The sequence below is a fragment of the Dromiciops gliroides genome, chromosome 5 (genome assembly GCF_019393635.1).
Source record: "Dromiciops gliroides isolate mDroGli1 chromosome 5, mDroGli1.pri, whole genome shotgun sequence".
NCBI lineage: Eukaryota > Metazoa > Chordata > Mammalia > Microbiotheria > Microbiotheriidae > Dromiciops > Dromiciops gliroides.
Window position 1 is genome coordinate 233,784,662 of NC_057865.1, and position 25,088 is coordinate 233,809,749.

Consider the following 25,088-nt stretch of genomic DNA (forward strand, 5'->3'; position numbering starts at 1 on the left):
GAGACAGGGAGACACAGAGACACAGAGAGAGATGGGGGGGGGTATATTCTACCCATCATGTAAGTCAGACAGAGAGGACTAAATCCATGAGAAATACCTTTCCTACCTACCTAGAGAAGAGTACCCCCCTCCTCCCCCCCGCACCTCCCACAGCATACACACATAATGAAGTAACAGTGCTCTCTAGCATGGATGGGCTTTCCTTAAGTTCAGGTTTAGAGTACTATGATCATTCCATTGTCTCTGGTTTCCTGTTGGAAGATAGCAAGGAAGAGAGTGAAATTTTTCAGAGATGCATGTGGCAAGGTGGATCCATCAATTAGCTCAGAGCTAAATCCATACAACCAATGACCAGACTTAGGGTTGTTATTACAGAGGAAACTAGAAAAGTGGTTATTGACTGGTATTTACTTATGTAATGTTTCCCTTGCATTTAATTGCACATGCTCATCAATGTTTGTGATTATAGCTGCTTATTACAATTATATTAGTTTTATTATTTTCATGTTAATGTTTCAATCAATCAACAAGTGCCTACTATGACACTGTGTAGGCACTGGGAATGCAAGTATAAGGCATGAAACAATCCTTTCTCACTATCAATATAGTGGGCGAGACAACAAATACGTATAAAAGATATGCTCCATAAATATAAAGTGAATAAATATAGATGTATACAAAGTAGTTAAATATAAAGTAGTTTGGAAGAGAGAGTACTACTATTTGAGGGAAAGGAGCAATGCAGAAGATGATACCTGAACTGCAAGCTTAAAGGAAGTGAGGAATTCTCTGAGGCTTAAGCAAGGAGGGAAAGAGTGTTGTACGTGAAGAACAAGGCAAGTTTGACTAGATTACAGAATGTGGGAGGGGAAGTAATATCCAAAGAGGGTGGAAAGATTGTTTGTAGCCACACTGTATAGGGTTTTAAAAGCTAAATAGAGGAATAGATATTTGAACCTAAAAGCCATATGAAGCCACTCTCTTTCGTCACATGGACAGAACATGAGTCAGGAAGAGCTGAGTTCAAATCTAGCCTAAGACACTTATTAGCAGTCTGACCTTGGGCAAGTCACTCAACCTTTGTCTCCCTCAGTTTCCACATCTATAAAAGCTTTTCAAATATTAAACTGATAGATTTTGTTATTATTACTTTGGCAGCAGTGTGAAAGATGAACTGGCATGGTAAGGGACTTGAAGTTGGGAGATCAATTCTTTTTTTTTAATTTAAATAAAAGTATTTTATTATTTTCCAGTAAATGTAGAAATAATTTTCAAGATTTGTTTATATAAGATTTCAAATTTCAAATTTTTCTCCCTCCCTCCCCTCCCTCTCACCCTTCCCTAGACAGAAGGCAATCTGATATAGGTTAAATATACATAATAACATTAAACATATTTCTGCATTAGTCATGTTATATGAGAAGGATCAGAGCACAAAGGAAAAACCTGAAATTAGAAAACCAACAGCATCAAAAACAAAAGAAATAGTATGGTCCGATCAGCATCCATATCCCATAGTTCCTTTTTCCCCCCCAGGATTTGGAGAGCCTTTTCCATCATGAGTCCTTTGGAACTTTCTTGTACTGTTGTATTGGTGAGAAGAATCTAATCTATCACAGTTGATCAACACATAATGTTGATGATACTGTGTATAATGTTCTTCTGGTTCCGCTCATCTCACTCATCATCAGTTCATGCAAGTCCTCCCAGGTTTCTCTGAACTCCACCTGCTCATCGTTTCTTACAGCACAATAGAATTCCATTACATTCATATACCACAACTTGTTCAGCCATTCCCCAATTGATGGACATCCCTTCAATTTCCAATTGGGAGATCAATTAAGAAACTATTGCAATAATCTACACAAGATGGGGTGATGGCCTGAATTAAGTTGATAGCAATGGGAGTGAAAGTTTTTTTTTTTAAATTATTAAATTATTGGGGGGCAGCTGGGTGGCACAGTGGATAGAGCACTGCCCCTGGAGTCAGAAGGACATGGATTCAAATGTGACCTCAGACACTTGACACTTACTAGTAGTGTCACCCTGGGAAAGTCACTTAACCCCAATTGCCTCAAACATCCAGGACCACCTCTAGTGATCCTGATGTATATCTTATCACTGGACTCAGATGGCTCTGGAGGAGAGAGTGAGGCTGGTGACTTTGCACAGCCCTCCTTCACTTAAATCCAATTCAGTGCAAGTCATGACATCACCTCCATATCATGGTTCTTTTTGAGAGCAAAGGACAAATAATAACAAAAACATTAAATTATTTATTTGAATTATATGTTTCTTTGCTTCTGTTGTAATATCATACATGTAATATAGATGCTTATTATCTATATATAGTTTTGTTGTTTATATAATTTGAATATACACTGATGTTTATGCATGCTTTGTTATTATGTATGCCTACTGATGTTATTTCCTTTGATTTTTAATCATATTTGGCAGTGTTCTGTGGATAAGTATGAACCGCAATTACATGTATATGCACTATATCATACATGTATTTAGACCTGTAGTTACTGGAGTAGTTTGTCAAGCAATGCTTTACACTGTAGCAAGTCTATTTCATGTTTGGTTGATGTACCTTTGCTGAGAAGGGAACCCTGAGACAAGGTACTCTGAGTTAATCATCCCTGTTCTATTAAGTGCTAATATTTATTTTAGGGCAGCTAGGCAGTGCAGTGAATAAAGTTCCAGGCTTGCAGTCAGGAATACCTAAGATCAAAACTGGCCTCAGCTATTTACTAGCTGTGTGACCCTGGACAAGTCACTTAACCCTGCTTGTCCCTGTTTCCTCATTTGTAAAATAAGATGAAGAAAATGGCAAACCACTCCAGTATCTTTGCCAAGAAAACCCCAAATGGGTTCACAAAGAGTTGGACGTTACTAAACAACACCAACAGGATGTTTATGTCATGGTGAAAAATTACAGATGTCAAGCTAGCCCCTCCTATTACAAGGGATTCTGGGAAGATCATCTGTGTGGGAGCAGAGGCTCTAAGAATGAAAAAATCAGAGAAGGGAACTGTATCAGATTCAGTGAGAAAGAATGGAGACAAAGATGTAAGGAGGATACACCATCTGTCATAAGAACCTTAGCACCAGGCTGGTACTGTGTATGTGAATTGTGGATGAAGAATGTTGGGATGAACTATACCCACACTTGGACTGCAGCCCCATAAAGGGAGGTTCCTTCACTTTCTATCTCTCCTTTTACTTCTCTCTCTGTTCTGGGACAGTATGTACTGATTTCTCAGAAGTCATCTCTGTTTCTCAAGAATTTATTACCTTTCTGCCTCCTTTTCTCTTACACAACTTACCATTATAAAGTAGTTAATCATTGTGTTGCTAGCCTATGTGTATCAACAGACCAATGTAGCAAAGAGACAATAGAGGAACATTCAGAAAGGGAGAGAAATAGATTTTACAATTATCTTTGTTTTTTCCTAGAGCAGTTTTCTGACTAGGTGCTATAGAAGGAATTATTGATTTGATTTTACAACTTTGGAGAGAGACCAAGACAGACAGAGACAGAAATAGCGACAGAGAGCTGAAGACAGAGACAGAAAAATGGAGACGGGAAGAGAGAGAAGAGAAAGAAGAAGACATGGAGGGAAGACACACAAGGACTTTTTTCTCTTGGCAATGAGTTAGCAGTTTAGTTGGGAAAGGCTGTAACTATCCGATTGGTATTCAGAAGGGGCAGTTGCAATTTTTTTGTCCTGTTGTTTCCCATGGCCAATTTGAGGAAAATCATTCCTTCATAGGGAAGGATCAAAGGGAGGAGCTAAAAAGAAGCAGCCTAGATCTCACAAGGGTGGGTATGAGTAAGAGGGGCAGCTTTTTGACAACCATCTTTATAACAGTATAGCCTGGGAGCACATAACCACTACCAAACTTGGATTATAAGGGGCTATGGGTCATTGGATGAAAATAAATGGTCCCACAGGTAATATCTTGGGATTGTTTAAAGAAATCAGTCATATCTTGTATTGCTAAAGATAAAATAATGAGCCTGTGTGGGAGTTTGACCATTCCAGTAGCCAGTTAGCTGAGTATTGGTCAAATCCAAATAGTGCAAGTCTACTGAGAGGAAATTGTCCTTGATGGGAGAAGGAGGAAAAACTCTCTCTGTCTCTGTCTCTCTCTTCCACATGCCCTCTCCCCCATTACTAAATGATGACCATGTGAACTTCAAAGTTTGAAATATCTTGTGTTCTGTCATCATTGTATACACTAGAGCCCATAGCAGTATCTTAGGAACAACAATGATTGATGGGAGCATCTGCATCAAGAGCTGAGAGATACATCAAGGAAAGGTAGATTCAGAACTGTATATGGGGACCTAAATGTCAGAATTCATCAGAGAGTTTAATGAGGACTCCATGAAGGGCAAAAAGTTCTTCCAGCGACCAGGAGTTTTGAATTTACCCTTTTACCACATATATTCATGAAGTCAGAATCTACTCTCTTCAAAGACCTTAAGTGTACAAAGGAAGAGTACATCCCTAGCATTGGGTAGTGGTAGTGGGGGAAGACAAAGTTCCTGTGACAACTGTCCAACTGTCCTTGCTACTCCTACTTAGTATATACTATATATGTTCTTTCTAAAAGCTAATTAGCTTTGACTGATAATTAATGGAAAACATACCAGTTGGGGTTCATGAGTAACAATACTAGAGACCTCAGTCCCATAGGGTAACCTTTAGAATCCTAAGTAGAGAAATAGCCCCTCTGGGGACCTGGTCTGCTAATGTGGAGGGAACTGACTAATTAGCCCAGGGTGGGTGTTACATGAGGAAAGTGCTTTGTAAACCTTAACGTGTTTTAAAAAAATGGAATTTGTTAAGGCTGAATGGTATGGTAAGTAGTATACTGGACTTGGGAGTCAGGAAAAGTGGGTCCAGACTTGCCTTAGACACTTTCCATTTGTTTGGTCCTAAGCAAATTACTTGACTCTTTTGAAATAGTTTTCTCATCTATAAAATGGGGATCATAAATACATTTATAGCACAAGGCTATGAAGATCAAATGAGATAAGATAAATAAGACCTTAAAATGTCATACAAGTGTGAGTTATATTATTTTTGTTGTTATATTAATTCTGAGTGCATTTTTAGCATTAAGTAATAATCTAGAGCAGTCTCTAGAGAAAAACAGACAGCAATGCCAACCAAGGGTGCCAGGCAGTAAGTATAAACACACACACACAAAATACATTAATGAAGTTAAATAAAAAACCTACATGAACAGGTCAAGAATGCTTCTGTTTTGCCTGATTCCAGTTTTTACATATTTATTTCCCCTTGACATAGAAACATTATTACTAGTTTCAATGAGTTGTCCACGTGAATCAAGGGTAAATGGAATAACCTCTCCTTTGTGTTACTAACCATAGACCCAATGTTCCAGAATGTACGTCCACATGCACAGTGCTAAGGGACTAATGGGAAAAATCATTCTCAATGGAAAACACTAGAAAATTAGGACAAATAATAATCATTTACATTTACATACTATTTTATGAAATGCTTTCTTCACAACAACCCTGTAGAGAGTTATTAACTTTGCCCTGCTTGACCTCAGAGGGAAGAATTAAAAATAGGTTGAATTTTCTTGGTAAAAGTGACCAAAAAAGGGAATAGGCAAAAGCAGAACAGCTGCACAAAGTCAGGTAATGCTAACGTATTGTTGGTGTAGCTGTTAATTGGTTTAATCATTCTTGAAAGGAATAATTCTTCTAAGAAAATATCAAAAATGTTGGTATCCTTAGATTCAGAGATCTCATTATTAGACATATCCTTCAAGGAAGTCAAAGGTAGAAAGACTGAAATATCTTGTGTTCCATCATCATCATGTCTACCATACAGTTCACCAAAAATATTTTTAGTAGCACTTTTTATAGAGCCAAGAAATGAAAACAAAATAGATGCTCACTGACTGGGAAATGGAGTGGTTCACAAGAGTAATGGGGTGTTATTGTGCTGTAAGAAATGACAAATATAAAGAAAACAGAGAAACAAGGGAAGATTTCTATGATCTGATAAAAAGTGAATTAAGCAAAACTAGGGAAATAATATACATGAAAAGAATATAAATGGAAAAAGAAACAATGAAAAGAAATGGAATACCACATAATTATATTAATCCAACTTGTTATTGAAGAAGTGATGAGAAAGTTCATCTTTCTTTGAAGTGATGGAGGACTATGGTGTAAAGCATTATGCATGCACTGTGACTAATTTGTTGGTTAGTTTTGCTGAAGTGGTTTTTTTTTTCTTGTTGAGAAGATCAAATAAGATAAAATTTGTAGAGCATTTAGCACAGTGTTCAGGACATAGTAGGTCCTTAATAATTGTTCCCATTCTCTTCCCTTTTCCTTTTTTGTTCTTTGTTACAAGGGATGACTTTCAACAGTGGAAGGAAGAGGAATATATTTTTAAAATGAAGATAATCTAAAAGCAAATCAATAAAAGTTCATTATAAATGGCAGATTTGGGGTTTATAGAAGGAGAAAATTGCTAAGAATGAATGCAACTCCAAGGTAGAAAGGACTGCTCCCAGAAAGAAATGTACTCCCACTCACTAGGTGAACACTAGACATCAACTTAAGAAAGACTTTGTATAACAGACTCGTGTGGCACACAGTAAGGACTTAATAAATGCTTATTGGCTGGCTGACTATTATGGCATGGGTTGAACTAGATGGCCTTGGAGAACCCTTCCAACTTTGAAGATGAGATGGTCATGGGCTCTCCTTTTGCTACTTTGTACTATGTATTATGAGGTATATATGAGTGAATGTGTCTCATTTTCTCATTTTTTCCGGTGATTTCATGAGAACTCCTATTCATTCAGATCTATATTTTACCTATAACTTATAGACATTTTTTAAAAATAAAATTTATTATTTATTTATTTTGACATTCTTTTTTTGTTTGTTTTTTGTTTTGTTTTATGGGGGGGGGGTTTGCTGGGCAATGAGGGTTAAGTGACTTGCCCAGGGTCACACAACTAGTAAGTGTCAAGTGTCAGAGACCGGATTTGAACTCAGGTACTCCTGAATCCAGGGCCGGTGCTCTATCCACTGTGCCACCTAGCTGCCCACAACATTCTTTTCTTTTTAAATTTTGAGTTACAAATTCTTTTCCTCTCTCCCACCCCCCACACCCACTGAGAAGGAAAGCAATATGACATCAATTATACATGTGAAATCATGCAAAATATATTTCCATATCAGCCATATTCACTCCCCGCCCCCCAAAAAAGCAAGAAAAATAAAGTGAGAAAATTATACTTCAATTTGCACTCGGGGTTCATCAGTTTTCTCTCTGGAGGTGGATAGCATTTTTTCATCACGAGTCCTTTGGAACTGTCTTAGATCATTGTATTGATCAGAGTAGCCCAGTCTTTCACAGCTAATCATGATTATAACATTATGTGCAGCTTATAGTCTTAGAGGTTTTCCTAGGGCACAGTAAGCTAAGGGACTTGCAAATGGCCCCACAGCCTGTGTGCTTCAGATGTCAAACTCAAACCCAGGGTTTCCTGACACCACAGTCTGTTCTCTTTCCGCTTCACCATGCTTTTTACTTAATCAGACCAGGAAGAGGTGGTGGTTGTTGTTTTAAATGAATATTTCCTGTATAGCCTTACACATGGAAACATATAGTCAGTCAGATGATTGGTGTGATAAATACTTTAAAAATGAAAATAATGAAGCAATTAGCAAGGTTTAAAAGGTCGTCATTCTCTGCATTGATCCTGTTTTGATGTCCTTTGCTGTTGAGTTGGCTCCATTCCACTAGGCAGTACCTTTCCCTAGCCTTGAACTATTTTGTGCTGTATATATCACTGCTTTACATAAGTTCTTTTTTAAGGTGAATTCCGATGTCATGGTTTTGTAAATGTCTGTGATCATGGATAGGAATAAAATTGCTTATTTGAGAGCTTTCATTAAAAAAAAAAAAAGAAGAAGGTTGTTTCCCTTACCCACCCACTTGAATTACCTTAACCATTCACCATATATACCCTGCTTTGTTGCTTGGGGGCTTGCTCTTTTGAGGGAAAAAAAACAACACATTTGTGTCCCGGTATTAAACCACTTAGGGTCTCAGGGCATGTACATTGGCCTGTTACTAACTGCATGCTTCAAATCAAATTTAGAAGTAATTTCCTAAATTAATGTTGGAATTGAATGTATTTGCTATATTCATTGGCATAAAAGGAAATGAAAGGACTATGCAGGGTGAAATATTTCTAATGACCAGCTCCTTGTGTAACCTTGGTCAAATTATTTTCCCTTAGTGGACAGTTTTCTTATCTCTGGAATGATCATCTATAGGGTACTTTCAATTTTGTTAATCAATTAAAAAGTACTTAGTAAGCACCTGCTCTGTGCCAGGCCCCTAGTTAGGTGTTAATACAACTAGCATACAAAGAAGAGGAGAAAAGTGAAAACAGCCCCTCCCTTTAAAGAGTTTACAATCTTTTTTTTGTGTGTGTGAGGCAATTGGGGTTAAGTGACTTGCCCAGGGTCACACAGCTAGTAAGTGTTAAGTGTCTGAGGCCGGATTTGAACTCAGGTACTCCTGACTCCAGGGCCAGTGCTCTATCTCCTGTGCCACCTAGCTGCCCCAAGAGTTTACAATCTTAAAAAAAAAAAAAAGAGTTTACAATCTAAGTAGTGGGGAGGGAGGAGAACAGAAAGAGGGGAATGTTTTATGTACTTAGATGGTTGTGTTTGAGGCAGCTGGGTGGCATGGTGGATAGAGCCATGGGTCAAGAAGGCCTGAGTTCAAATCCAGCCTCTGGATCATTGTATTGTATGATTTACCAGGTATGTGACCCTGGTTAGGTCACTTAACCCCTGCTTGCCTCAGTCTCCTCATCTGTAAAATGGAGATAATCATAGCACCTATTTTGCTGGGTTGCTGTCAGGACCAAATGAGATAATAATTGTAAAGTCCTTACAATACCTGGTGCAAAATGAGTTGTTGTTATACAAAATAGATACAAGGTAATTTTGAATTTGAATTTTGAAGGCAAGGCAGTAGGGAGGATCCAGAAATCTGTTTCAGTGCAGAAAACATTTCCAAATCTATTGAACTTTCTGCCACCCACAGAAAAGAATGGATTAAGATGTTTGAAAAGAGTTGGATCCATTTTTAATAGAAGTCATAGACTCACGTATCTCATCATCCAAACCCCTGATTTTACACATCCATAATAAAGACTTCCCATGGCCCATTTAAGATGACAAGAAGACTAATGTTTTCTTTCTAAGAGGCAATTAAACTGCAGAAACATCTCTCTGTACCATTTCTTTTTCATACAGTACCACAAGCTAAGGATATGAAAAAACTGAAGCAACCTGGTTGTGATAAAATATTATTTTTCACCATAGAAGACCTGTCTTAGGTACACAAAACATTAGTCACATATAGCAAGTTGTACAAGACTTTTTAGAGGAGGACAAAATAGACATCGGTGGTTGTTCATCATTTTCTTTTCTTTTTTTTTTTGGGGGGGGGGGTGAGGCAGTTGGGATTAAGTGACTTGCCCAGGGTCACACAGCTAGAATGTGTCAAGTGTCTGAGGCTGGATTTGAACTCAGGTCCCCCTGAATCCAGGGCCAGTGCTTTATTCACTGCGCTATCTAGCTGCCCTGGTTGTTCATCATTTTCAAAGAGGATCAGTGGCATCACAGGTGATATCTTGACTTGAATTGGATTTAAGTGAAGTAGAGTTGCCCTATTTAATTTTTTTTTTTTTAGTGAGGCAATTGGGGTTAAATGACTTGCCCAGGGTCACACAGCTAGTAAGTGTCAAGTGTCTGAGGTAGGATTTGAACGCAGGTATTCCTGACTCCAGGGCCAGTGCTCTATCCACTGCGCCACCTAGCTGCCCCTAGTTTCCCTATTTAAAGTAAGATTTTCCTCTATAATATTTCTATCAAGTGGCCATCCAATCTATGTCCAAAGACCTTAAGAAACAGGGAACTCATTCCCTATTGAGTCAGCATGTCCCGTGATGGAGAAGGAAAAGAAATGTGGACATAATTTGACATACACACTAGATTTGAGGTTAGATTTTTAAAAGTTTAGAGAAAGGTAGAAACCTATGGATTATTTTTTTTTTTTGGATAAGGTAGCCCAGGAAAGATGGGAAATTTTTCAAGGAGGCAGCTAGGTGGTGCAGTGGATAAAGCCCTGGCCCTGGATTCAGGTGGACCTGAGTTCAAATTCAGCCTCAGACACTTGACACTTACTAGCTGTGTGATCTTGGGCAAGTTCCTTAACCCTCATTGCCCTGACCGAGCGCCACCCCCCCCACCCCCGCCCCAGCCCAAAAAGTGAAGTCCAGTGACAGGACAAAAGTCAGGATGACTAGAGATGGCCCAGATGCAGTGGATGATCTTTGGTGTCTTTGATGTCTGACCAAGCTCTAAATGTTCCACAGCACCTGCTTCAGCTGCCTTTATGGCCATTGGAACAAATTAGTCTCATTTGCCCAGTCTTACAGGGGAAATCTTCACATGCTTTCAGTAGACATCCCCCTAAAGATCTGAGGTCTTTCAGTTATCATCAACCCGGCTTAGCCTGTCTGTCTAGATGGTTTTACCAGGGTGTAACTGCTGCATATGCTGCAGCTTCTTGTACCCACAGTGAGAGTTGGGGGAAGGTAGACCCCCAAAGTGGATGAGCAACCCTGAAAAAGGCACAGTAAGTTCTCACACCAGAGGTTATGGTCTTTCCTGAACACCCCATACACCCCAGTAGTCATAGGTAGCAAGTAAATAAAAGTCTGGCCAACCGCCCCCCCCCCCAAAAAAAAAACCACCAAAAAGCTTTCCTTTAACAGCAATGAATGAAAGGAGGCAGGGTGGGAGGGAAGAGAGACAGAAGGGAAGGAGGGAGGGAGGAAAGGAGGGACAAAGAAATGGAGGAGGACTGAGAAAGAAAGAGAGAGAGAAGGAAGGAGAGAAAGAGAAAGAGAGAAGGAGAGAGAAAGAGAAGGAGACAGAGAGGAACAAAGAGACAGGGAAGGAGAGAGAGAGGGAGAAGGAGGGGGGAGAAAAAGAGAGGAGGGGGAGAGGGAGAACTCATTCCTTTCAAATTCTCTGTAGTCAGCTACATTTGAAAAGAAATAGAAATATAGTGGAATGAGTGAAGAAATGCAAAAATAACAACTATAGAGAATAAATTGATGTCTTTGATAGAACATTAAGGATTCAGTACAAGACCAGTCTTTGGGCACAGCCAGAGACTCTGTTAACTAAAGTAGAAAAAGCTTCAGGTTAGCAATGTCATAAACTCAGTAATTCAAAGCAACCAGAACAAATCACAAATAGGATAAATGAATAGACAAAGCATTCTGATTACAGAAGATTTACTAACTAGCATGGATTTGTTCATTAAGAATTTTCATTGTTCAAGATGTATATCATACAGCATGCAGATTTATTCAGAAGCGGAACTTCATACATACATTCATATACCTGCAGGTATTCAACTTTTGGGGGGCATACTTGAGTAGAACAGAATACCACCCTAATGGCTTATAGAGAAGCAGAGGATCTGTGCCTTCCATTACACATAGGATAACATTTTTTCCTCTCTAAAAAAAATAACCCACTTCCTACTAGACACAATAAATACTCCAAGTGTAAGGTTATAAGGACTAGAACCACGGTGGTAGCTGTATGAGAGAGAAGGAGATCCATATAAAAGATGCTGTGAAGGTAAAAGTGATAATACTTGACAACAGAGTATCCAAATGGGTGAATGTGCGGGGATGAGGATGATGCTTGGGTTTCTCATTCATTCATTCATCTATTTATTTAATCTATCTATTCATTCATTTATTCATTTGTTTGATTTTGTTGGGTTTGGTTTTTTTTTTTTTTTTTTGATGCTTGGGTTTCAAGCCAAGGTGCCTGGGAGGACAGTGATATTCTCAACAGTAATAGTTAAGTTGGGAAGATTGGGAAGGTTTGGGGGAAAACATAAAAAATGCTTTTTTTGGACACACTGAGGTGGAGATGCCTACATAATATCTAATTTGCCATGTCCAAAAGGCAGTTGGTCATGTAGGACTGAAGCTCGGGAGACATTAGGGATGGAAATCTAGGACAGGGAAGCATCTGAGTAGATGATAGCTTAACCTGTGGGAGTTGTTGAGATCTCCTTAGATAGTATAGAGAGTAAAAGAGAAAAGGGTCCACGGCCAAACCTTGGAGATACCCATTATTTTAAAGCCCTTTCCAACAGGACCATCTCCTACCTCTCCAGTCTTTTAACACCTTACTCCCCTCCACACACTCTAAAATCCAGTGTCTTTGGTTTATCTGATGTTTCCCACACACAATTCTCCATCTCCCAAATCTGTATATTTGCAATCCCTTTCCCCTAGGCCTGGAATATTATCCCTCCTCATCTCTGACTCCTAACTTCCCTGGCTTCCTTTAAGATTCAGCTCAGGGGGCGGCTAGGTGGCGCAGTGGATAAAGCTCTGGCCCTGGATTCAGGAGTACCTGAGTTCAAATCCGGCCTCAGACACTTGACACTTACTAGCTGTGTGACCCTAGGCAAGTCACTTAACCCTCATTGCCCCGAAAAAAGCAGAAAACAACAAGAAAGATTCTGCTCAGATCTCACTTTCTATAGGAGATCTTTCTTAGTAATCCTGCTAATTCCTTACCTTTGAGGTTACTTTCTATTTATACTGTACGTGTGTGTGTATGTACCCATAATTATTTGCATGTTCTTTCCCCCATTGGAACATAAATTACTTGGAAGAAGGATCACAATTTTGCTTTTTGTATCCTCAGGACTTAGTTCTTTCATTTCTACCTATACTATTTCTCATGCATCCATTACATCCTTTCCACTCCTATAACAAACACTGTGCCTCTAGCTCCCATCTCTTCTTATTTAGCAGTCTCTTTAACAGATGGTTCTACTTTCTGATTCTCCCCTCTTCAATCCATCCTTCACCATATTCCCAAGTAATTTTTGTGATGAACCACTGAAGTCGCATAATCTCTTTACTCAAAAATTTTCAGTGGCTACCCTTTGCTGACAGAAGGTTTGAACCTCTGATCCTGGTATTCAAGGCACTCCACAGTCTATGACAAAATTTTCTAGCCTTTAACTCATCCTAATGTTCTTGGGTTTTTTTGTTTTGTTTTGTTTTTTTTTAGTTTGTTTGTTTTGTTTTGTTTATTTGTTTCTTTTTAGTGAGGCAATTGGGGTTAAGTGACTTGCTCAGGGTCATAGAGCTAGTAAGTGTTAAGTGTCTGAGGCCAGATTTGAACTCAGGTACTCCTGACTCCAGAGTCAGTGCTCTATCCACTGCGCCACCTAGCTGCCCCTCATCCTAATATTCTTAATAACTCTTTTTGGGGGTGGGGTGGAGCAATGAGGGTTAAATGACTTGCCCAGGGTCACACAGCTAGTAAGTGTCCAGCTAGTAAGTGGATTTTAACTCAGGTTCTCCTGAATCCAGGGCTGACACTTTATACACTGTGCCATCTAGCTGCCCCTTCATCCTAATATTCTTCATGGTTTATATTCCAACTAAACTAGACTACTCTCTCTATCCTACTTTTTCCCACTTCAAACTGTTTATTTTTTTTTAAACCTACACATTGTTTTCGAAGCTGACCAGCTTTTCTGTGTTTCCTTCTAAGTTTTCTTTTGTCCTCTTCTGTGCATCTCTACCCTATTTTTATTCTGTTCTCTCTCACTTCTCTGCCTTTGTTCAATCTACCCCCTGCCACCACCAGGGCTGGAAAGGAACTCAACTCATCTTCTCAACTCTCTGCATTGAACTCTCCCTTTCCATCAGGGATCAAATTAGAAGCCACCCCCCTCCATATCGTTTTCTTTGACCCTTCCTCCCAAGTCTTTATATTGAAAATGATCTTTCCTCAGACTTCCCAAAGAATTTCGACTATAAAACTCCCCATCATACTTCCCATTCTTCCCTTTGTATCATAGTTATTTGTGTATATATTGTATCCCTCTTAGAATGTAAGGATAGTGATGACTTGCTTCACCCCAAGTCACAGGCATCCTCAGAGAGTCCATAGTAGGCTTGAGAATCCTTTCAGTGGTGCTGAAATAACAATCTATAGGCAATCCTCAAATCAATAGCCCTTCAGAAGGGGTCATATCTATCCTCTCACACCACCCTCATGATAACTCTGTAGCTACAATTGTCACTCATCCCCCCCATATAAAATAAAATGAGTTTGTACATCATTCCCCAGGTTTACACTGTTGTTTACATATCACCTCTATTATTAGAATGTAAATTCCTTGAGGATAGGGTCTATTTTTGTCTTTCTCTGTTTCCCCAGTCTTTAGCAGTGCCTGGTATATAGTAAGTGCTTAATAAAGGTTCATTGACTGACTGATTCACATATGCCTTGGTGCTTACAAGGGTGCTATCACAAGCTGGCCCCTAGAAGTGTGACAGCCCTAGGATTCAGGGTTGAGTTGCTACACTCACCTGTGTATAATACAATGGCACATGGATCATCCTATCTTGACCTTCATTCAACGTTTTTGTTGAGGCCAAGTGGATTACAAATAATCCATCATAGCAGGGGAAATAAACTAGGTAACATTAAGGAATCTTATAGCATCCCTCTGATAAAACTGACTTTCCACATGACTGAAATAAACAAGAACAGGCCAATAGAGCCTGTTTAGAATACCTCAGTATTCTAAAGCCCTCCCCCCACCCCAGGCATTCCAGCAGAGAAGGAGCATTCCTTTAAATCTTGAAAAAAACAGATGCCACCTCCTTGGGCAACTCAACTTAGAAAGGTGCATAGAATTCTGCTTTTTCCCCACATGGTTACCACCACCATCATACCTTGGATGAAGGGGCTATGTTTGGAGTTTAAACTTGGTTCCATCACTTACTGTGTGACCTTGGGCAAATCACCTTATTTTTCTAGGACTTAGCTTCTTCATTTGTAAAATAAAGGGGTTGGGCTATACAAACATCCCTTGCAACTCTAAATCTACAACTTCATTATAATCCTATGATTTTCCAAATAGGAATTTGAACATTGTAAACTTATTTCTATATAGGTACACAGAATAACAACAACAATGATGATGATAATTTTTAAAAAAAAATTTTTTTGGCCAGGCAATGAGGGTTAAGGGACTTGCCTAGGGTCACACAGCTAGTAAGTGTCAAGTGTCTGAGGTCAGATTTTAATTCAGGTCCTCTTGAATCCAGGGCCGGTGCTTTATCCACTTTGCCACCTAGCCTCCCCTGATGATAATTTTTAGTGGCAATAAGTCATCATTATTATTACTATTACTACAATAGACATTTATGTAATATTTTAATTTTATAGTATTTTAAAATTATTTTCAATTAGCAAGCATTTATTTTCTCTCTCCTCCACCCATCAGAAAAATAAAAACAAAATCCTTATAACAAATATTCATAGTCAAGGAAAAGAAATCCCCACATTGTCCATGTCTGAAAATGTGTGTCCTTTTGTATCTTGTGTCCATCTTCTCCTTGTCAGGAGGCATTATGCAGTGCTGTGACTTATTTCATTAGATCCTCAAAATAACCCTGTTGGGTAGGAACCAGAGGTATTAATATGCCCATTTTACAAATGAGGAAACTGAGGCTCAGAAAGGTAGAAATGGTTTGTTTACAATCATAAAGCTAGTGTCAGAGGTAGAATCCAAACCTGGGTCCCTCTAGATTCTAGCTCCAGCACTTTATGTGCTAGGTGGTAGAGTGGAGAGAGTGCCAGATACAGAATCAGAAATATTTGACCTCAAATCTGTCCTCAGACATTTACTAGCAGTGTGACCCAGGGCTAGTCATTTAACTTGCTTCAGTTTCCTCATCTGTTAAATGAGGATAATAATAATACCTACCTTCTAGGGTTGTTGTGAGGATCAAATGAGATAATATTTGTAAAGGACTTTGGAAACTTTAAAGTACTACGTAAATGCTAGTAGTAGTAGTAGGAATAATAGTAATAGTGGTCGTAGTATCAGAAGCAGCAGCATTAGTAGTAGCAGTAGTAGTACTAGTAGTATTTATGTAACACCTAGTTTGTGCCATGCACTGTGTTAAGTGTTTTATAAATATTACTACATTTTATTCTCATTATTGTTGTTGTTATATCACACTCAAAACCAGGGCAAATGTTTCAATGACATTCATATGCAATATAAATTGGACCATGTTCGAGATTGGGTTTTCGTTCTTTTTTTAATTTCTAAAGAGAAATTTTAAAAATGTTTCCTGACTTCCTTTCAAATTCTGTTTTATATCTAATCCAGGCTGTTTAAATAGAAAGCTGTTGAAAGTAAAATTCTTTTCTTATTAATTAATAAACACTTTTGTGCTTTAAAAATGTTGCTATGAGTGCAACAAGAGCTACAGCTCACCTGAGAGGTAAGCATACACATACATTACCCTTGTTGCTCCAACATATATTAGAGACCACATCAAACAAGCCAAGTCATTGAAAGAGCTGGATAAAACAAGAGAGGGAACAGCTAGAGTTGATGAATAACTCAGCCTTTGTTTGCTGGGCAGGGGAAAAGGCCATTCTGAACCTGTGCTTTCCTTAATCCTCAGATATGAATGCTTACATGTCCACAATTCTGCTGTAGTAGGTCACTCATTCATCCACAAGCTTATTATTTGGACATCACAGACTGGAAGGTAATTTACATAATGAATTATTACCTATTGACATAGAGACTGACCTCTTCTAGTTGGTACTTAATATGTCTCAGCTTGTCTCTAATCCTTGTTGGATTAGAAGAAGCTTGGGGTAGTAGATAGAGGGCTAGCCCAAGAAACAGTCGGGGCCACATGGATTCAAGTCCCACATCTGTTAATGTGCTGGCTGCATGATCCCGGGAAACTCCCTTTACTGCTCAGTGACCCTGGGCAACACTAAGACTCTAAAAATCATAGAACAGTTGAAAAAAGTTTACTTTGGTAGAGGAGTATTCCCATCAGGAGCTTCCCAAGTGGATAAAATCACAATTCCAGAAAAACAACAACAAAAAGAAGGTATGTTATTTATCTTGGAGAAAAAACAACAAATGTATACAAAGGGAGGTACTTAGTATTCATTAGAGTAAGAAAGGGGAAAATTCGATTTCATTGGAAAAAATTGTTTATGAATTTTTTTTCTGGGAGAAGAGTAAAAAATGTTTTACCAATTGCATTCGATTTTTCCTCCAAACAACTCTTAATGTATGATAAAAGTGGAGGGACAAGGTAATCACAGCATCTTACAGTTGTGAGGGACATGAGAGGCCATCTAACCCATGCCCTATTTAAAGTAAGATTTTCCTCAACAATATTTCTATCAAGTGGCCATCCAATCTATGTCCGAAGACCTCAAGAAACAGGGAACTCACTCCCTATTGAGCCAGCATATCCTGTGATGGAGAAGGAAAAGAAATCTGGACATAATTTGACATGCACACTAGATTTGAGGTTAGATTTCTAAAAGTTCAGAGAAAGGTAGAAACTCATGGATTGATTTTTTTTTTTTGGATGAAGTAGCCCAGGAAAGATGGGAAATTTTTCAAGAAGAAAAAATTTTGAAATTTAAAAAGGATAAAAAAAATTGATGAAGATGAAAAAGGGGAATTGTCTAAAGAAAATGCTGAGTATACATAGGGAATCTACTGTATACATAGTATCTATGTACTCAGCCTAGAAAATGCTGAGTATACATAGGGATCAACTTAGATTTTTAAAAAGGCATTGACAGAAGATGGAAACAAAGGTAATTAATGAGATGCATAAAAAGCACAGTAGTCCTGTGAGAATAATGCTAAAATATTGAATGAACTGAGACTGATGAGAAAGGTAAGGAAAACCAGTGTTTTTAAAGCTATATTGGGGAAAAGTGAGTGAGAATTTATAGGAATTTGATTTGTGTTGGATGGGACAATGACTATAGGGGATAGAAAGAAGACAGGTCTATTCAACTTTTATTTTGCTTCTATTTTTTTTTCTTTTCAAGGAAAATGAGCTTTGGAGTAAAAGGACAAAAAGTGAATAATATGAGTATGTAAATATCAGTGGAGAGATCGTAAGAAAGCAGCTAGCTGTCTTTATCAAATTCAAGTCAATACTTTTGAATGAAACACATCCTGAAATACTGGTAGATATGATTGCTGATCTAACATTCACAGTCTTTGAAAAATCACTGAGGTCAAATGTCATAATTTTCAAAAACAAAAGAGAATGGTGTCTGTAAAGTAGGGATCAGTGAATCCTGGGAAAATTCTAGAATGTACTGAAGAATGGTTCTTGGAAATCAAGTAAAAGCAGTAAAGGCCATAGAGAGGCTTCACCAAAACCAGTTCTAACCATATTTCCACTTTTAGCAGCATTAACTGGAATAGTACAAAGATTGCTTACTAACTTTAACAAAGCATTTGATAAAGTCTCTCATGTTATTGTAGAAAAAATAGAGAAATATACTATACCTGTAGGTGATGCTACAGTTAATTTGGAATTGATAGGCTTAAAGATAGCCATTAATAATTCTATGTCATCTTTGAAGGGGATCGCCAGTGGACTGCCCTAGGAATTTGTGTTTGGCTATGTGCTGGGTTTTTGTTTTTTTAAGGAATAGTATTTCAATCTTCATCTCTAAAGTTTTAGATGTTATTCTTATCAAATCCAAAGATAAAACAAAGTTGAGAAGGGTATTAACATGGAGGGTGTTGTATACTGATGCAGTATACAACAAAAGACTTGATAGATTAGAATATTTGGACAAATTTAACAAAATAGAACTTGAGGGGGGTAAATGTAAAGTCTTATACTTGGGTTCAAAAAATCAACTTCATAAGTACAGGAATAAGGGGGAATGATCTAGATGATATTTCATTTGAAAAAGAGGTTTCAAAATGTATTCTAACCTCAATATAAACCAACTGCAATATGACAGCCAAAAAAAGGTAATATTATCATAGACTGCATAGTTTCCAGGAATAGGAAAGTATGATTTCCTGTTCTCTTTATTAGACCATATCTGGAGTGCTGTGTTCGGTTCTGGCTGCCACATTTTAGAAAGGATATTGATCATATGGAGAGTGTTTGGGAAAAGGGCAATCACAATGGTGAGGACTGTTGAGATCATGCTATCTAAAAATCATTTGAAAGAACTGGAGATGTTGGGCCTAGAGAGGAGAACACTTAGTGGGGGGTTGATAGTTATTTTCAAGTTTTAAAAGGTATAGCCTGGGGAAGATGTATTCTGGTTGGCCCCATAGAAGTAGCAATGCATCTAAGTTACAAAAGAGACAAATTTAGGCTTGATGTAAAAAAGACTTCCTAACAATTAGAACTTTTTTGTGTGTGTGAGGCAATTGGGGTTAAGTGACTTGCCCAGGGTCACACAGCTAGTAAGTTGTCAAGTGTCTGAAGCTGGATTTGAAGTCAGATACTCCTGACTCCAGGGCCGGTGCTCTACCCACTGCACCACCTAGCTGCCCCCTAACAATTAGAACTAACAAAAAATGAAATTGATTACCTCTAGAGATTATTTGTGAGGATAAAATGAGGTACTGCACAAAATTTAAAGTGCTACATAAATGTTTGCTGCTATTATTATTGTTATTGCTATTATTTGTTCAAAGTAGCTAGTTTCTTGTCACTGGTAATATTTTTTTATTAATAATGCCAGCATTTTAATAAAAGGATCATCATTTGGCTATCTCTCTCAGACCAAATATAATCATAGCCTAGGCTCAGTTTTTATTTCTTTCAAAAAGTAAGTGTTCCCTGAGGGAGCAATCAACTCTGATAGTTAACATTTTATTAAAAAAATATATATTTCCAAGAAGCAGCTAGGTGGCACCATGGATAAAGTACCGGCCCTGGATTAAGGAGGACCTGAGTTCAAATTTGACCTCAGACACTTAACACTTACTAGCTGTGTGACCCTGGGCAAGTCACTTAACCCTCATTGCTCCACAAAAAGACAAAACAAAAACATATTTCCACATTAGTCATGTTGTGACAGAAGAATCAAAACAAAAAGGCAAAACCATGAGAAAGAAAAAACAAACAAAAAAGTGATAGTGGGCTTCTATCTGCATTTAGTCTCCATAGTTCTTTCTCTGGATGTGGAGAGCATTTTTCCATCACGAGTCTCAAATTGTCTTGGATCATTGCATTGCTGAGAAAGGCTAAGTCTATCACAGTTGATCATCACACAATGTTGCTGTTACTGTATACAATGTTCTCCTCACTCATCAGTTCATGTAGGTCTTTCCAGGTTTTTCTGAAATCCATCTGTTTATCATTTCTTACAGCACAATAGTATTCCATTAATTCATATACCACAATTTGTTAAGCCATTCCCCAATTGATGTGCATCCCCTCAATTTCCAGTTCTTTGCCACCACAAAAAGAGCAGCCATAAATATTTTTGTACATGTGGATCCTTTTCCCTTTTTTATGATCTCTTTGGGATGCAAACCTGTCACAGGAAGTCTTTAAGCAAAGGCTGGTTGACCACATGTTTGATATGTGACAAGAGGATTCTTGTTTAGGTAGGGGTGAGACTAGATCGTTAAAATGGATGTTAAGGTTCTTTTAACACTGAGATTCTGTGATTTTATAATACTATTCTACCCTTCTCACCTGTTACCTCACTCCTCATGGCATTCCAGGCCTTTTAGTCTCTCCTCTCAGCCCCAAGTTCTCTGACTCCTCTTACTGAAGGCAGATGATTCAGCCTCCAGTTTCCTTGAGAAAATTGAGGCTGATGTAAATTCCTTCCTTCATCCCTGCTCTTACATGTCTCAGGACTAATCATCAGCTTAAATTACTTACTCTTCCATATGGTCACAGAAAACAAAATTTCTCTACTTGTCTTTAGAACTAATTCAAATATTTGTAGTTCCTTCAATTTTCCTATAAGACCTTGTTGTCATTCAGTCATTTCAGTCATGTTCAACTCTTCATAACCCCAAATGGGGTTTTCTTGGTAAAGATACTGGAGTAGTTTGGCATTTTCTTCTCCAGCTCATTCTACAAATGAAGAAACTGAGGCAAACAGGATTAAGTAACTTGCCTAAGGTCACACACCTAGTAATTGCCTGAGATCAGATTTAAACTCAAGATGAGTCTTCCTGACTCCAGACCCAGTACTCCATCCACTGTACCCCCTAGCTGCAGTTATCTCTACTTTCTCATACATCTTCAATCTCTTCTTCTCCATTAACTCTTTCCCATCTCCCTATAAATATGATCTGGTTTCCTATGCTAAAAATAAAAGCCTTCCCTTAACTTTTTTAACACCACTTAGCTACTTTCTTGACACTCTCCTCATTTGCACTACTAAGTTTCCCTGATACTATACCTGATACTTCCACTTCCTTGCCACCTGCTCTTTCCTCAACCCCTAGGAATCTGCCTTCTACTCTTACCACTCTCCTGAAGTTGATTTTTCAATATTCACCGATGACTTTTAAACATTAATATTAATGGAATACTATTGTGTGGTAAGAAATGATAAACAGATGGATTTCAGAAAAACCTGGAAAGACCTACATGAACTGATGAGTGAGGAGAACCAGGAGAACACTGTATACAGTAACAGCAACATTGTGTGATGATCAACTGTGATAGACTTAGCCTTTCTCAGCAATGCAATGATCCAAGACAATTTGAGACTCGTGATAGAAAATGCTCTCCACATCCAGAGAAAGAACTATGGAGACTAAATGCAGATAGAAGCCCACTATCACTTTTTTGTTTGTTTTTTTCTTTCTCATGGTTTTGCCTTTTTGCTTTGATTCTTCTGTCACAACATGACTAATGTGGAAATATGTTTTTGCCCTTTACAGTCTTTATCCTTCAATTCTTTTTAATTTGGTTTATGAAATCTTTCATTCTTCCCTCTCCCCATCTCTTTTATCCAACTGGAAAGTTCTTTGGATTGCACCTCCATGGCATAGCTTTCATCCATCCCTTACTTTCTACTCCTACTAAAAGAACTCAACCACATGACCTCATGACTAGGGCTTGAAATATTCTAGTAGTCTTATGACAAGTGTTCTTTCCTTCTCCTCCACGAAGTCACCCTGGTCATGCAGTTTGTAGACATTCTCTTTCTTATCATATATTGCATTTTCCATTCCCTCCCCAACTGTGTATCAGTTATCTATTTAAATCTTAGTCCTCTACTAGACTGAAAACCTCATGAACATAAGAAACACATCTTATTTAAATTTTCTTTCTCTCCCTGTGCTTATTGCTGTTCCTGTTGAAGAGATTGGTAGAAACAATAGTTTCAAGGGAGCACAAGGGAGAAAATTTCATGAGTAGCTATCCCTTATCTCACGTTAGTTCTGTGATGCAGAGAGAACTGTGCCTCTTGCCAAGACAAGAAAGCTCTCAAACATTCCTATCTTCAGTATCAGTTTGAAATCCATGACAAAGAGAGATTTACTATAACAAGAGACCAGTAGCATCTGAAGAACAACATGGCCCAGAATGGCTATCAGAATCACAATAGGAATAGGAGTGGGGAATGTTTAATAAAGGAATGAAGAAATAAATGAAATGCATGAATTTACATTTTCAAAATAGGCAAAGTTTTTGATTATGGTCTGAGAAATAGATTGTTTTGTGGAGGGGTGAGGATAGTTATCTTGAATTACTGTTGAAGTGGCTGTGACCAAGGTGTTTGCCATTTCATAATAGATAATATTCAGCAGGCTGCAATTAACTGGGATTTGATTCAGCTTGAAAGTGACTCTGAGCATTATTTTTTTTTTTTAAAGTACATAAGGCATGGGGCAGCTAGGTGTTGCAGTAGATGAAGAACCAGCCCTGGACTCAGGAGGAACTGAGTTCAAATCCGGCCTCAGACACTTGACATTTACTAGTTGTGTGGCCATGGGCAAGTCATTTAAACCTCATTGCCCCGCAAATAAAAAAAAAAAGAAAAAGAAAAAGAAAAAGTATATAAGGCAGGGTCAGCTAGGTGGCACAGTGAATAAAGCACTGGCCCTGGATTCAGGAGGACCTGAATTCAAATATGACCTCAGACACTTGACACTTACTAGCTGTGTGACCCTGTTCAAGTCACTTAACCCTCATTGACCTGAAAAAAATTTTTTTTTAAGTATATAAGGCTAAGGATACAGGAAGGAGATCAAGAGAGACTCATAGGGTCTAGGTATTGGTTGTTCTGGTTTTCTAAGCAGATATACTATATTCTTGGCTTCTTTGAATAGATTTTAGTAGTTCAAGTGGACTGGGCAAACAAACACATGAAGAACGAATTCTCTGATAATAACCTTCTTCTTTGTAGTGGGGTTTGTTTCTATTTTTTTTCCCTTTGTTCTCTTGTCAGGGACACATGACTTCCCCATTCCAAGAGAGCACTACCTCCTCTTCCCAAGGTGTGGTGAGTAACAGCCTGTAGTAATGTAAATAATCCTATCCAGTTGACTCTGAAAAATTCATTAAGACTTAGGCCAAGGGAGAAACTGGGGTGTTCTGTTAAACATACTGGTGGGGAATGCTCCTCTGGACCATAGTTGTGATGCGTGGTATTTGAGGAAGAGAGGATATGTTTGAACCTAGTGCTAATGACCAAGACTCTTTTAAAAGTGAGAGAAACAGGGTGTTCCCAATCCCTAGGCTAACTACAATGAATCCAGAAGTTGGAGGGAATAGTAGCAGAAGGGAGAAAATCCACAAGTCCTTCATTAGAAACATAAGCCCTTGATTGCCTTTGATGCTGATACCACAGAGTTGTGATAAAATAATGGGATTTCGCAGCCTGCCCAGGGACCCCACCTGAAGATTGATTTGGAATTGATTGAATTGGGTGAGACTGAGAAACTGACTGAGAACCTACTTAAGAATGATTAAATCGAGATCACACCTGGCTGGCTCTGACTGGGGTGTTGTTCTCAGAAGTTGAACCTACTTAAGGTTGATAAAATTGAGACTATGCCTGGCCAACCCTGAGTGGGGTGTTGTTCTCAGAGTCTGTGAACTACCCATCGACAGGAGACCACTCTCAACCAATAAGCTTGAAGGACTTCCCCTTATGGGGAGGGAGACAGGAAGTAGGCAGTTGAGGAGGGCTTGCTGGATCTTTTCGTTCAGGAACCAGAGTGGTGGCAGATGGAGAAAAGGAGGGTCCCTTTTGTTGTTCTGGACTTTGGCTTGGTGGGAGACAGAGAAAAGGCTGACAGAAAAAGAGGAAAATAGATATACTTTTCTGGCATTATGGGATCCCATGCGTTGTCTTTACTCTTTAATAAATCCTTAGAAGCCTAAACTCTTGCTGAATTTATCAGTAAATCTTAGCCAGTTTCCCCCCCAAAACTGGGGGGGGGCAGATTATGACCCACATTAGATTTTAAACATCACAGAGTTAAGTATAAAACCCTTCTATATGTGGGGGTCTTATTCCTACTATAGATGAACTTACAAAAATCTTCCCATAGGTATGATCTGACTTTGGTAAGATACAACTCATCAGTTTCATCATCCATCCCTAAGTTGGGGAAAATGACACTTGCATCACCTACCATACAAGATAATTGGTAGGAGGTACCCTGCAAAGGACGATGTAAACGTGATTTATTAATATTATTGTTGAAAAGTGTCAGGGAAAAATGATTTTAAGGTCTTCTGAAGATAAAATGCCAAGTGATCGGCTGCTTTGTTTCAGAGAGCAGAAAGTTGAGATTAGGTAGAATTTGAAGCATTAGCTCCAAAAAGCTAAGGGATCAAGTTGACATGAAATATTGAAACTAATTACTTTGAGCACACACAGCTCATTTCATTGTAATGACAATATGAAAGCCTGCAAAGTATGACTAGCAGGATGAAGGAGACATTTTAACCACATGTGATACTTATTTGAAAGTTGTGTGATGATATTCGAGACATTCTGCCACCTGCAAAGAAATTGAATTTTATATTTAAGGAAAGAGATTTTCTGGAAAGAGCATTTAGACCCCCCTCAACTGAAGTCATTCTCTGTCCTATTAAATAGTCTTTACCTA